Below are 14491 nucleotides of genomic sequence, written 5' to 3'. Positions count from 1 at the left end.
GTCACACACCATTTAAGAAAGTGATAATATCTTTCATTAAGAAGTATGAGAACAATGGTTACTGTTAAAATAAGACGTAGGCATGACCTTAAAGTTAGAACAAAATTTATGTGAAAGAACAATTTTTTATTTCTTTCAAAAAGCAGTACTGGAACGATGGTCTGGTGCGTTGTAGCACCAGTATAACGCTGTTATTTAGCGTTAATGTTGAGTTGTAAGCCGAAGAATATGAAAAATAATTATGAAGTTGTAATAATGAGAGCTATAAAAGAAATTTTCCTTGAAGTAAAACAGATAATCAAAATAATTAGAACTTGCACGGATCAAAGTATAAAACTGTCTATCTGAAAACAGTTGGAATTTTTGGACTGTCAAATTAGTACGGTGTCAATACAAACTATTCAGAGAGAAAATTCACACAATAGGTTCAAAAAATTATTTACGTGAAAATAATGCACGGACGAAGTGTTTTCTGAAATTAAGCAAGCAGAAATAGTAATGTTAAATACTGAGTTCTTCCGAATCCTGCTTATAAAATCTGATTAAGTATATAATATATCAAAATCTTCTAATATGATATTTGTTGTTTTCAAGCATCTAGAAACCCGTACGCGTCATTTTTAAACTAATTGTAAATTTATTAAAATGTTTAACACCATGACTTGGCGCCCTCAAATTCAGGATCTTAAAAAACAAATTATTTCATTTAATTTGATCCATTTTTATAAGGTCGACAATCGCAGCGTGCACAACTGCATATTGTTTATCGATTAATTGGTTGGAGAATTTCACCGTAATTCAAGACACGAACCTTTGTTGTACATCCTCAGTTGTGTAAGCTCTGTCACGATCTCAGATAACAGTAGCATATTCGAGATGACTACGTACAAGAGATTTGTACTTCATACAGTATGTATTAATATGTTTTTATCTTACTTTAACATCAACAACAATAATAAATAAAATTAGAGTCCATAAATTAAAGTATAACATTTTAGAAATTAAATAATTTTAAATTAAATTATAACTTTAATTTTATATATATATATATATTTAATTAATGTGTTTTTTATGCAATTGAATTAATTGAATTATTAAGATAAATTAAATAAAAAGAAAATGATAATAATAACAATAATAATGTAGAGAGGAAAGAGTAAATCCATGATTCACAAATATACTAGAAATGATTGGGAGGGCTGCATTGATAAAAGAGAGGGGGTACGGGCGACCTACTTGGGGCTTTAGCGGCACCCTCCACTAGAAACAGAATGCACTTACTTTCCTCACTCGCGCCTCGTCCATCGTTCAACTATTATCCAGCACTGGTTGGGCTGAAGGAAAGTGAAACCGATATATTAAGAGTTAGTTGGTCAGTTAGTTAGTTACGTGTGTCAACATGATCGGGAAGTGCGATTCTGGTATTAGTAAGAAATTTTTTTTATAAAAGTGTAGTGAATAGTTTGTTTTTTATAATAAATATTTTTTTTTTGTAAAACAATATCCGATTGGGAACAGTGCTAGATGCACTGGTTAGATTATGCTGATTATTTTTCAATATTAATTTTACGCAATATAAATAAAGGTAAGTTAATTTTTTTTATATATGTTTTAAAAAAAAAAAAAATATAATAATTTATGGTATTAAAACAAGTCTTTACTTACATGATTCATGTAAGTTCTAGAGAAAAAGTTATTCAACGAATTTTGAAGTTTAAATTAAAACTGAATATGAATTTTAACATAACGATATTTCAAAATTGAAAATTAAAAAATATTTTTTATTATTTAATTTACATACATATATATAAATGTATAAAATTTATTAAAATGAAAAAGTTAATTTAATTTGTTTTTGTTTTGGGGGGAGGGGAAACATTTACGTCTTTAATTTAATTATTTTACAATAAAGATAACGTTCGATAAACTTGTAATCTAAAAATAGACCTATTTTTAAATAATAATTCCTTAAACTGAAAAAAGTGTATTTTAAATTCATAAGACAAAAAATTAAAAAAAAAACTTTTTTAGATATAACAAATATTTTTTTAATTTATATCAGAATGTTTTTATCTAGGTGCAGGTAGTTTTTATGAATGACTTTCAATGTTGTTGTACTACTTTTTTTTCTAGTGCTTTTTTTTTTAATTAGAAGTACGCACAAGGTTGAAGAGTGGAAGAACTTTAACCTCATTCATATGTATTTTGTATGTAAGAAACTTCAAGATAAAGAAATAAAATCAGGTGTAATTTTCATTGCTGTTTTTTTGCCATCATAATTAGGAAAGTTACCTGTAAACAAATTAATAAATATATAGTTTAAAACCTTTTAAAGAATATAAAAATTTTGTATAGATCTAAAATATGTTCTTTTACCTTAAAAATAATCATTGTACGTAATAAAATTATTCCGTGAAAATAAAAGATTATTCTCGCTGTGTAATAAAGAATAATGTTACAATTTTTCTTATAATGCCGTGTGTACCAGGTGCCTTAAGAGAATTCCGAATATGCATGAATTTGCTTAATAAAACTGTAAATAGATTGTTGACTATCATTCACCGAAGTAGATAACAACACTATAAAAGTTATGTTTGGTAATTTACCAGATGATTCAATCAGATTTATTTTATTATGATGGTGTTTGTCGGTAACCTTTTTTTAGCATTAAATAATTAAATTTGAATTAAATAAAGAGATGACTTTTAATTCAGTAGTGTAATATTTTCAGAATTACTATTTTCTTAACAATTACTATTTATTTATTTTTATTATTTCAACCTCAGGGATTTTAGAAACGAGTATTAACGATAATGGTAAGCCGGAAGAAATAAAAAATAACATTCATGCCGGGAATCAAACCTAAGACAGTTTTTTTTACTTCCTTGTACGAAGTACAAGGCAATAGCGAAAAATTTAGGTTTTCAGATTTCAACGGAAATATCCATTTTGATCATCCCTGAATCCATTTGGACTAGTTTCAGTGTGACGTCTGTACGTACGTATGTATCTCGCATAACTCAAAAACGATTAGCCGTAGAATGTTAAAATCTTGGATTTAGGACTGTTGTAACATCTAGTTGTGCACTTCCCCTTTTGATTGCAATCGACTGAACCAAAAGTGTCCAAAAACGCTCAAAATCCAAAATATTTGGTTTTTTATTTTTTTCTTAATTGCAGTAATAATCCCTCATTGAGAGCTGTTCAACAATATATCATAAGTGGTACATATTTTGATTGGTCCCAGAGTTATAGGAAAATAAAATTTTAATTAATGAAGTATTTGGATCTTATAAGGGAAAGGCACATCGGTTCGAATGCGACTTAATATCCTTTTTTTTTAATTTAAATGTATTGATTTATTAATAATTATTAACCTCTGATATAATAAAATTTAAAAAATATATATATGAAAAAAAGATCAGAAGTTATTAGCGAAATAGAATTTTATGCACTTTTAATTTTATGTTTATATGTAATTTAATAAGCGTACAAGTAAGTCATGTGGTGTACATATCAGATTTTTATTAATGATAACGATTATATGATACTATGAATAACAATAACACTATGTTACAACAAAAATCCATGAAAATGACAAATATGCGAGTAAAATGTAAATAATTTTGTATTATTAACTTCAGTTTTCTACAGAATTGGTATTATTGTGTTTCTGGAAGAAAACAAAATTATGTCACATAATCTACAGCACATAACGAATCTGAATGAAGGAATATTGTTCGAGTCTGACGTTCGGATTTGACCAGGCAACAATGATGAAAGTATGATATGCTTTGAAGAAAGAAATCTATTTGGATAGAGCTGCTAATCTGTAACATACAGTGGAATTAGTAAAAAAAATTTAAAATATTTTGAAGAAAAAAATTGGAATATCTTTAGAAAAATGAAAAATGTTTAAAAATTATAAGCAGAATGTGTCAGGTTGACTTGTATGACGAACTTGGCGGAAGATATTAAGTCGCTTATTATGAAGAATTTTTTCCAGGAACGTTTCTGTAAAAGATCGATGATACAAAAAATTCTCTCGTAAAGAATGAATAAAATTAATTTAAGTCTAAAACGTAACAAACAAAACCGGACAGTCTCAAAGCGTAAATTTTTTTCTGTAGAAAATTTTTTTAGATAAATTTGTTAAACCATAAACAATTATACTTGGGAAATTTCATCAGTACATTATGCAAAACTTGTATTAAAATTGACCAAAGGACACTATCTTGTGCTACTAATCAAAAAATTAATTTAGGGTTATTGTGATAAAAGTTAAAACGCATAATATTCAATTAAACAATGTTAATGAATCACAGCATTGTTGACATATTTTATGACAAAAACTTAAATGTTTTAAATAGTTTTTATAAATGAAATAATTAAAAAAAATTGTTAAAAGACATCTAACGTCATTGTCAGTAATAGTTAAAAAATATAGTTTTAAAATACGTTACATCTCCTGGTTACAGGTGTGTTTATAAAGCAGACGCATAACGTGCAACCATTTTAATAATAATTAACTTGTAATCAATAGGATACAACAAAGTATTTAAAAATACCTAGTTTTTAATTATAACTGATAACTCATGCTTCGAAAAGCGTTTTATAACAATTAGAATAAAAATATTATTTATACAAAATAATTTTAAAAGTTGAAGATTCTGCTGAAGAAGAACGTAAAATAACGTAGGCTAGTATAAAGTGTATATGCACTGTATATATTTATATTTGCAAAATTTCATGTACAAAGCTACATTGTACTAAACTATTAAAAATTATATTTTAAATGCAAGGATAATATCTTGTCCTCTATTGCACAAAGAATTACTTAGGATATTTTTTATACCGATAACTAGCTAAAATTCATTCATATGTTCAGGTATTTTCATACTAAACCTTTAGAAAATTAGTTGCAAAACTTGAAGAAACGATTGTGCATACCCGCAATTTTTTTCGAAAAAATTTAAATAAAAATAAAATTAAAAAAATTTATGAATAAAGATACATCGAAAATAGCTAAAAATTGCTATTTAAAGGAATGAATAATAGTCCTCTTTTTCTTTTTTAAGTTGAATTTATAATTATTTTCTAAAATTACACTATTTTAACGCCATAAACGGTGAAAATTGCCACTCGGTCGATTACTGTGGCTGATTGATAGCGTCTCTGACTTTCATCCGGAGGATCAAGGTTCGAGTCCCCATCAGACGTAGCATTTTTCATATGTAACAAAATTCATTTTCATTCTTCAGTTACATTATTATTGGGAGTTTTTTACTCCTTGTACGAAGTAAAGGAAGTATTATGATCGCGAAACATTTCGGATTTCAAATTTGAACGGATATATACATTTTGACGATCCCTGAATCCATTTTGACTAGTTTCAGCAGACGACTTTACGCACGTATATATCTCAAATAACTCAAAAACGATTAGCCTGAAATTCTGGATTTAGCATTGTTGTAACATCTAGTTGGGCAACTCCCTTTTTGATTGCAATCGAAATTAAAGTAAAAATTTTAATTAATGAAATATTTGGATCTTAACGGGGCTTTTGTTTTTAAACTTATTTTTTTTTAAATTTAAATATATTTATTTAATAATTAACCCGTGATTGTAAAAATAATTTACAATAAATAATAATTAAAAAAACACATGAAAAAAATGATTTGTGAAATAAAATTTTATGTACTTTTAAAATGTGTAAATGTAATTTAATTGGCATTACTTATGTGTACATGTAATAAATTTGGTAAAAATCTGATTATTTAATATCAATTGAAAATTATAATTTATAATCGTATTATTTTTTAATTTTCTTAGCACATTCTTATAAAAATTGTATATTTGTTTTAAAAAAAGTCATTTTTTTTAATTATTTGACAGAAAAATAAGATACATTTTTGAGTGGTATTCAATTTAAAGTGATTGTTGACGATTTTTCTTTTCTCTTGTGCGTAATATTCACAAGATTTCTGGTGTGTATTTCAGATTTATGGTGTGTCGTATAAATATATGTTAATAATAATTAAACTATTCCGTTTAGTGAACTTCTGTATACTGGTTACAAATATTAATTTTAACCTTACGGTGTAGAATAATTAATTTTTATTATTGGATTATTTGGTAAACAATATATTTAAAGAGTAATCAAGAGTCTTTTACTCTAACCTAATATTTCAGGTAAGATTGTTGAATTAATAATTGTATAAATATTTGATGTTAATAAAAACTAATATTTTAGCAATTGTGTAACTGTTCAGTTTTATTAAAGATTTGGAGGATCGTATTTCACTTTCAAATAAAATAAGTTTAAAAGTGCAGAAAAAATGTATATGTAATTTAATAGACATACAAGGAAGTCATGTGGTGTGCACATCAGATTATTTATGAATAAATAAAAATAGCATGTTATAAAAATGCTTACAATACCATAACTACTGTGTTATTTGCTTGCTAAGCAACTGAGATTATTATTTTAATAAATTTAAATATCAGTTAAAACCATTTTAGTTATAAATGATTTTAGTTTATTTTAATGCAGTTTATTTGTTTAGCTGTAAAATAGTTTATAAACTATTGCTTTATATAAACAAAAGCAATATTTGGACGGATTGAAAGAGAAAAAAATGTTTTATTTAAAAAAGAAATTATATTTTGAAATATATCATTTTTTAGACTTTATTCGGTATTACTGAGAAATTAAATTGCTGGTGAAGTAAAATTTTTGGGTGGAACTCTTTTGTTCGTAGTGTTCGAGCGATAATAATTTCTTTGACTGTTTACCTCATAATAGCTCTAAAGCATACAGAAGTGTCCTTTTTTAAGTAGACAAAAAAGTGAACAGCGTTTGGGAAATATCAATATTTTATAAGCAGTGCGATAAAATATGTTTTTAAGCAAATGAACAGAAATAGACTTGGTTATTGAATTAGTATGTTATTTTAACTTGAACCTAATTTTTTAAGTCTAATGTAGATATTTTAGAAAATTAAAGTGTTTTTCGCTTGGCATAAAATAAAAAATTATTGTTTTTAATTTCGATAATATTTAGGTTACGAAGTACTTTCTTACTTTACTGTACACTTATTGTTTATATTCAAAAGTAATATCTGATATTTTACCATATTGTATCTTCAACTCCATATTTAACCTATATCTTCCATGTATATTATGGTAATTTTAGGATTATCATAATATCACTGATTTCGTTTTATTTACTTTTTTCTTGTCTTTAAACGAATTATACATTAATAAGTATCAATTTAAAGATTTTCGTATAGTTTAGTTTCTTTTAAGTAGTGTAATAATAGTCTAGAAATAACATAAAATACACGTGAAGAATTTTTCATAGAATAATACTTTCATTCAGTTTCATTTTTCGCTACAAATTACTAAAACAAACGTAAAAAAATAATGACGGCTATGAAGACTAAATCACCTATAAAAACTAAAACTTTACAAATTGTTCTTTAATTTTTTTTATTTTTCGATGCCGGTAGTGCATTAAAAACAGTTAATAAAATCAGTTTTTAAAAAAGACTTTCTATTCCTTACTTTGGCACCGATAAAAAAAGTGAATTTAGAAATGCAATGGCAAAAGTATTTTATTTCTACTGATGTTTATTTTTTGTAATCGATTTAAAAAATTTTTTTTTGTTTAAAATACGGGTAGATCTACAAAAAACAGATGACAAACCCCCTTAGTAAGGGTTCAAGATGGAAAGAAACCAAGAATACGTTTTTTTTTTCATTTTTAGGTAAAAATACTTAATTTTGTGTTATATACATACAGTATGAATCCAGGCTATACATTATTACTCTACATAAATCCAGCTGTGATAGTGACAAGAAAATTGTAAAAAGATTTTCAAATAATTTTTGTAGACAATGTTATTAAAAAAAAATTCAGTTAATTATTCGGAAAAACTGACTGTAGGACCTTATAAGTCCGTTAAAAATTATTTTTTAATGGTAATATATAATATTAAATTTAACAAAAATAGTGTAGATTATGAAGATGCAGGCTATAAACGAAATTAATCTACAGTACAATAAATTTAAAAAAAAGTAAGTAAAAAAAATGTTTCGCAAAAATAGATGTTAGAGATTCCATTTAAAAAAATAAAAACAAAAAAAACGTTGAGTAAATTTGTTTTTTATTTAATACTGATCCTTTAAATCTACTGCTAAAATGCATCGTCATCCAATAGGTCACAAAACAGTTATTTTATTAAAAGACAAAGGGATGTGATCAAAATAAAAAAAATCTAAAACGTCAATAAAAAGCAAATCTACTAGGAAAGTTGTATAAATGCTATGAATTTTTATTTTCTTTAATTTTATACATCGATCAGATAGAAAGCAAATATAATTCCACGAATTCACTAATATCAGAAGGGAAACTATCGTGATGATAGTATATTTTTTAGGAATTCGTAGACAAAACTTAAATTGTATATATATATATATATATATATATATATATATATATATATATATATATATATGTTATACAGTACTTACAGAGTATATAAAACTTAATTGTTGTCGCTACAGATTACGCATTGAACACTTATTGAGTGCTGCGAAATAATAAGTAAAAAACCCCGGTATTTTGATAACCTAAAACTCCAATTTCCATGACATGAAAGATTTGCTAGAATGTCTACTAAGTGATAAAAAATTTTTGTTGGTAATTTTAGTTAGTAGGTTATAACAGATCATTTTTAGATAAAGGTTGAATAAAAAGGGTAAATTATTGCGTTGGCTTTAATAGTGTTAGTGGAAAAGTTACTGAATTTAAAATAAGTTTTTAAAAGTTTTTTCCGTTACCTTTAAATTTTTATCAAAAAAAAATTTCATTCTTGATATTTTCCAGTTTTACTCGCATAAGAAATATTAAAATTTAATTTTCCGGGTGTAAAAACTCAATTTATTGAGTTGATTATTACAAATTTTATGGAAAATTATAGTTTGATAATCTACAAAAATCTGTACAATTCAAACAACTTTTCTTTCTTTTTCTGTTTAGCCTCCGGAAGTAAGGTATTACTTCAGAGGATGAATGAGGATGATATATATGAATGTAAATGAAGTGTAGTAAATGAAGAACACCGGTATCCACCATCTAGTATTCAAATTTGTATAAAAGTAACAATTTAAACAGCCTAAGTAGGATCTGTTTAAAAGCCTTGAATAAGTGTAAAAAATTGATTTTTTTAGCAATGAAAATAAGAACTGCACTAATTTCATCTGTGAATTCATTAAATTACTGAATTCATGGTTTGAATTATGGAAGTGATATTGAGTAATTGTTTATTTTAAGAAAAGTTGTTGTTAGAAAATAAAGTGTATTTGTAAAGCCTCAACAACCATTTCAATCTAGAGAGTCTCTCTATCAGAAATAATTAAAGGTTCTATGCCTTTATTCTTCCATAATTAATATTTTATAAACTTAGTTTAATTGATTTAGTAAACTGCATTCCGGAGTTTATCCGAAAAACATATTTTCAGTTTTTTTCACTTGCTATTTATAAATAAGTTTTATTATCAATTCTTCGGCTAATGTTGAACACAATATTAAATAAAATGTGAACTCAAATGATTAAAATATTACGTTCTTTAATAAAGTTTGAGAAGAATGTAACTTAACACATATTTATTTATACGTAGCTATTAATAATATTGCAAATATTGGTTCATATGGTTTTGTTTTGAAAGTTTCACTGTCTATTTATTTGGCCCTACTTTTTAAACTGGTTTTTTCAGCTAATTTCAACTATTACGAACACCACAAAATTGATAAAATTTTTAACAGTTCTTAAAAATTTGTACTTGTACAAATAAATATACGATGAAAAAGGTAAATGAATTGTTAGTATATAGCGTATTTAATATAAGTTTTATTTTAATAATAAATTTGGCTTAACAAACACTTGTGAATCCCTTTATTTTGATTCTTCTTCTCTGTTCTTTGTTTTCTTTATCATTCCTCCTCCTAATACTATTTATTATTTGCGTCTTGTTCTTTAGCATCTTCGTCATCTTTTTCATTAATATCATTTTGGATATTACTTAGATACGAATTTTTAATATGATATTAGCTGATTAAAAAATAAACAGCTCTTTATTTTAATGTTTATAATATGTTTATTAATGTTTATTTATTTTAATCCATCCTATTTAAGTCCAGTAATTTTATCTGAATCTGAACTAACACCATATATTTTCTTTTAACATCAATTATTCTTAATTCTTTGACCGATTAATTTTTGAATCTCTTTTCACAGGCCAATAAAATTTTTTAATTAAAAAAAAATATGTGTTAATCTTCAAAGATCTAACAGAATCAGAATTGTTTGTCCATTTCTAGCTCTATTTTTTGCATATAACGTTTCAGTTGCAATTTTATTGTTGGTCCAGATATAAAATATTATTATTATTCCTAATGTGTACGTTACAATCTGTTCAATTAGTGAACAATAAGCGATCCCTCCTTCGGCCCAATGAGATGAGGATGATATAGATGACATGTAAATTAGGTGTAGTTTTGTACTGACTCGGGCCGATCATTCCTGAGATGTGTCGTTAATTGAAACCCCCAACCATCAAAGTATACCAGTATTTACTGTTTAGTATTCAAGTCTGTATAAAAGTAATAGGATTTGAACCTCAGAACGTTTGACTTCAAAAATCAGCTGTTAAACTAGTGATCTTCGACGATGAGTTTATCACTAGACCAACCTGTTTACAGGTTAAGTATAAAATATAGATAAATAATTAAAATTTATTGATACATTAAACTTTTATACAGGTAGTAAAGTTTATTAATAATAAAGTGATTAATTATATAATTAAATACGTATTATCTATAATTGATTTATTATCTTATAAAATGAATTAATAAATAGATTTTTAACTCATAAGGTTTCGTAAATTTCTATATTTTTGGGTAAAAGACCTCTGTAATCATTAGAAATGATTTAAAAAATACGGGAGAAAATATACATTATTTAGAAAATATCAATTCTCATAAGATAGTATATATATATATATTTATATATATATATATATATATATATATATACCACTTATTTTTTATTCTTTTAAAATTGCTAATGTATGAAATATGTTGTTACATTTTATAAAATTCTATTTTTATTTTAAAGGGTTAGTGAAAGAAATCCTTTTTTTACTTATATGTATATTATCAGAATAACAGCAATATTCTTATTTTCTATCACAAAATTACGATTTTAAAATTGAATTGAAGCCTATTGTATTAGAACATAGATTATTATTATTTTACTTTTTATGAAAGCAGATTTTCTTCAATTCTTTTATTCAAAATTGTAGATAACTATACGAATTTTAGAATTGTAATACAATTATATTTTAATATATTTCATTCGATTCCGAATAATATTATGATTTAGACATGATCTGTCTGCATTATGTTCTGATTTTTTTTCCACCTCATTTCCTTAATTCTCATCGAACTTCCGCTGATTCTATCATTATTTTTATTTCTACTAACCTGCTTTCTTCTTCGTCGTCTTCCGGAATTCATGCAATTACCTTTCGAAAAAATTATAGTTTTGTTTTCACTTTGCTTATTAAATAATGACGATTCTAATCATGTTTGACTGTAATATTATAATGATCATATCAACGAACTAAAAAACTGATTTTATATTTCCAACTGGGTGTATTTTTAAGTAAAAATTTTCAATGTAGCTTTTGTTTTAAAATAGGTAATAATAATACTTAAGGAGTGATATTTAACTCATTTTAAAATTATGCTCGTATTTTAATTTAGGAACTGGCATGTAAATGCAACGTAAAACAAGTAAATTTCTAAAAGTTGTTTACAATATATACAGTGATTCACAAAGAATGTAACAGAACTTCAGGACATTTTCTGTTGATGAAAATAAAGAAGAAATTTCATATAAATATAGATTCGGGAACGCTTAGTTAGCGACTGTCGTTGGCGAAAGATTTCGTTCTGATTTCTTCGCTTTCGGTAAAATTAAGCAAGACTGTAATTCTTGGGACTCAATTTAAGGGATAAATTTAACGGCTATACATGAAATCCGAACTGAAAAATTGAAAGAATAGGTCGCAGAACTGTATTTTTGGTAGTTTCCGAGAAATCTGGGGTAAAAATGAAAAATTGGGATCGAAAAATACACTCTTATGTTTGGCGAAAAGCAACTTTGTTAAATAGGAATAACACATAGAAATGTTTAATTAAACTAGTACAGAATTTCAGTAAAATCGTATAAACTAACTCCAAGAAAACTAAATACAAATTTAAGAATTTCGAAGTTTATTAAAAACAAAACACATTAAAGTGTGGCAGATTTAAAAAAAAAAATCTAAGGAAAAGTTGACTGATTATTGCATTTTTTTTAGTACAAAAACATAGTACCTTTTTCGGGAATTGACTGAAGTAAAACATTTATAAATGTTTCTAAGTAGAAATAAGCATATAAGAATAGCATAATTAGTTAGGAATATTCTTGAAAATGCCTAAATTTGTACAATTTTTTATTTTGCTCAATAACCATTATAATTGTAATCGGCTCTCCTGCAGAGCCATAAATAAGTTTCCTGACAAAAGCATTTGATAAGAAGGTCCTTAAGGAACCCCCAAAATAAATAATACACAAAAAACAGTTATAAGCAAACTTAAAGTCAAATATGAAATTTCAAGCACAGTCATGTATGTATCTCGCAAACTCAAAAATGATTAGCCGTAGAATATTAAAATTTTGAATTTAGAACTATTGTAACATCTAGTTGTGCCTCCCATTTTGATTACAATCGACTGAACAAAACGTATCCAAAAAATCCCAAAATCGAAAAAATTTGGATTTTTCACTTTTTCTTAACTGCACTAATAAGCACTCATTGAGAGCTTTTCAACGATATATCATAAGTGGAACTTATTTTCATTGGTTCCAGATTTATAGCCATATAAAATTTTAATTAATGAAATATTTGGATCTTACAAGGGGAAGGAACCTCAGTTCGAATCCGACTTTATATACATGTATTTTTCTTAACATATTTAAAAAAATTTAAATATATTAATTTATTAATAATTATTAATCTCAGGTTGTAAAAAGAATTTACGATAAATAATAATTCAATAACAATAAAAAAACAATTAAAAAATTCAGAAGTATTAGTGAAATAAAATTTTATATACTTTTTATTTTTAATTATAAAATTTACACAGGCTAATAATTATCAATATATTTAAATTACAAAAAAAAAGTTAAAAAAATATATGTATTTGAAGTCGGATTCGAACCAATGTGTCCATGGTTTTGGATCCGACACGTTCTTACTTACACCACATAACTATTTGAAGTGAAAAAAATTAATATATACACTAATAAAAAATGATGATAAGGATAACACAAAAAAATGTGATGCAGTGTTCACCACAATGCAACTGTGTAACTGTCCACTTTATTACAGAATTGGAGGATCGTATCTCACTTTCAAATAAAATAAGTTTAAATGAAGTGCAGAAAAAATGTATATATGTAATTTAATAGGCAAACAAGGAAGTCATGTAGTGTCTACATCAGATTTTTAATGACAGTAGTTACTTTAATTGATAAATATATAATTACCCTTTAGGAAACAAACATTAAAAATATTATACAACTACATCTTTCAATATATTTATAAATTAATTACTGGATAGGAAAGGAATAAAAAATAAAATACTAAATACTGTCGATCCTTTCCCTTTAGAAAAAATATTTAAAAAGCTTTTTAAAAATATTATTTAAATTATTACAATAAAACATAAAACTTAGTATTTAAATATCTTTCAAAGAACAAACTTGCTTATAAGAAAAGTTGAATTATTAATTTAGAATTTATTTTGGCTTTAAAAAAAAGTTATATTTTGACGATACAAGCATTTTTTTATGATCTAAAACTAGAAAATAGATACAGATTTTTACAAATTAAAACAATAACAAAAAATTTCTTCATAATGTATTATAATATCCATAAAAAATTAATGTAACATGTCATAAAGGCTACTTTGCAATACTATGTACTACGTCATCTCAACTGATAGCATTCGACTTCAGCCCAATCAAAGAATCTAACTGGTGTATGTTTATTGATAGTAAACGTTTTCTTTCAACTTGGAAAACTTACAGCGGGATTTAGCAATTTTTTATATTCATTTTTATTTATAAATAATAGCAGAGTTTTTTTACTAATTACTAATTAGTTTGTAACTACTGACGTAGATTATTTAACAATAATCATCGATATGCATAGAAATTTACAGGTTTGTATTTTTGTAAGTTTATTTTACTTTAGGTTTTTTATTTTGTAAACGGTTTTTATTTTTTTATATCATTTTATCTTTGAAAAATAAAGGGAAATGATGTTGTCGACTTTTAATTTACAATGGGATTATCTATGACAGGCGGGATCAAGG

General features: G+C 25.4%; 1 protein-coding gene across 1 annotated transcript in view; it reads left to right on the top strand.

Annotated features, from left to right (window-relative positions):
* The first annotated feature begins 1525 nt into the window (after positions 1-1525).
* The window catches only part of Sb (serine proteinase stubble), a 443865-nt gene continuing 430899 nt past the window's right edge, over positions 1526-14491 (top strand). The window contains exon 1 of the mRNA XM_075365332.1: positions 1526-1585. The gene's annotated coding sequence lies outside the window, so the exon portion shown is untranslated. The remainder of the gene's footprint in view (positions 1586-14491) is intronic.

Source organism: Lycorma delicatula, chromosome 5 (assembly GCF_047948215.1).
Source record: "Lycorma delicatula isolate Av1 chromosome 5, ASM4794821v1, whole genome shotgun sequence".
Lineage (NCBI taxonomy): Eukaryota > Metazoa > Arthropoda > Insecta > Hemiptera > Fulgoridae > Lycorma > Lycorma delicatula.
This window is presented reverse-complemented; position numbering and strand designations above follow the sequence as displayed.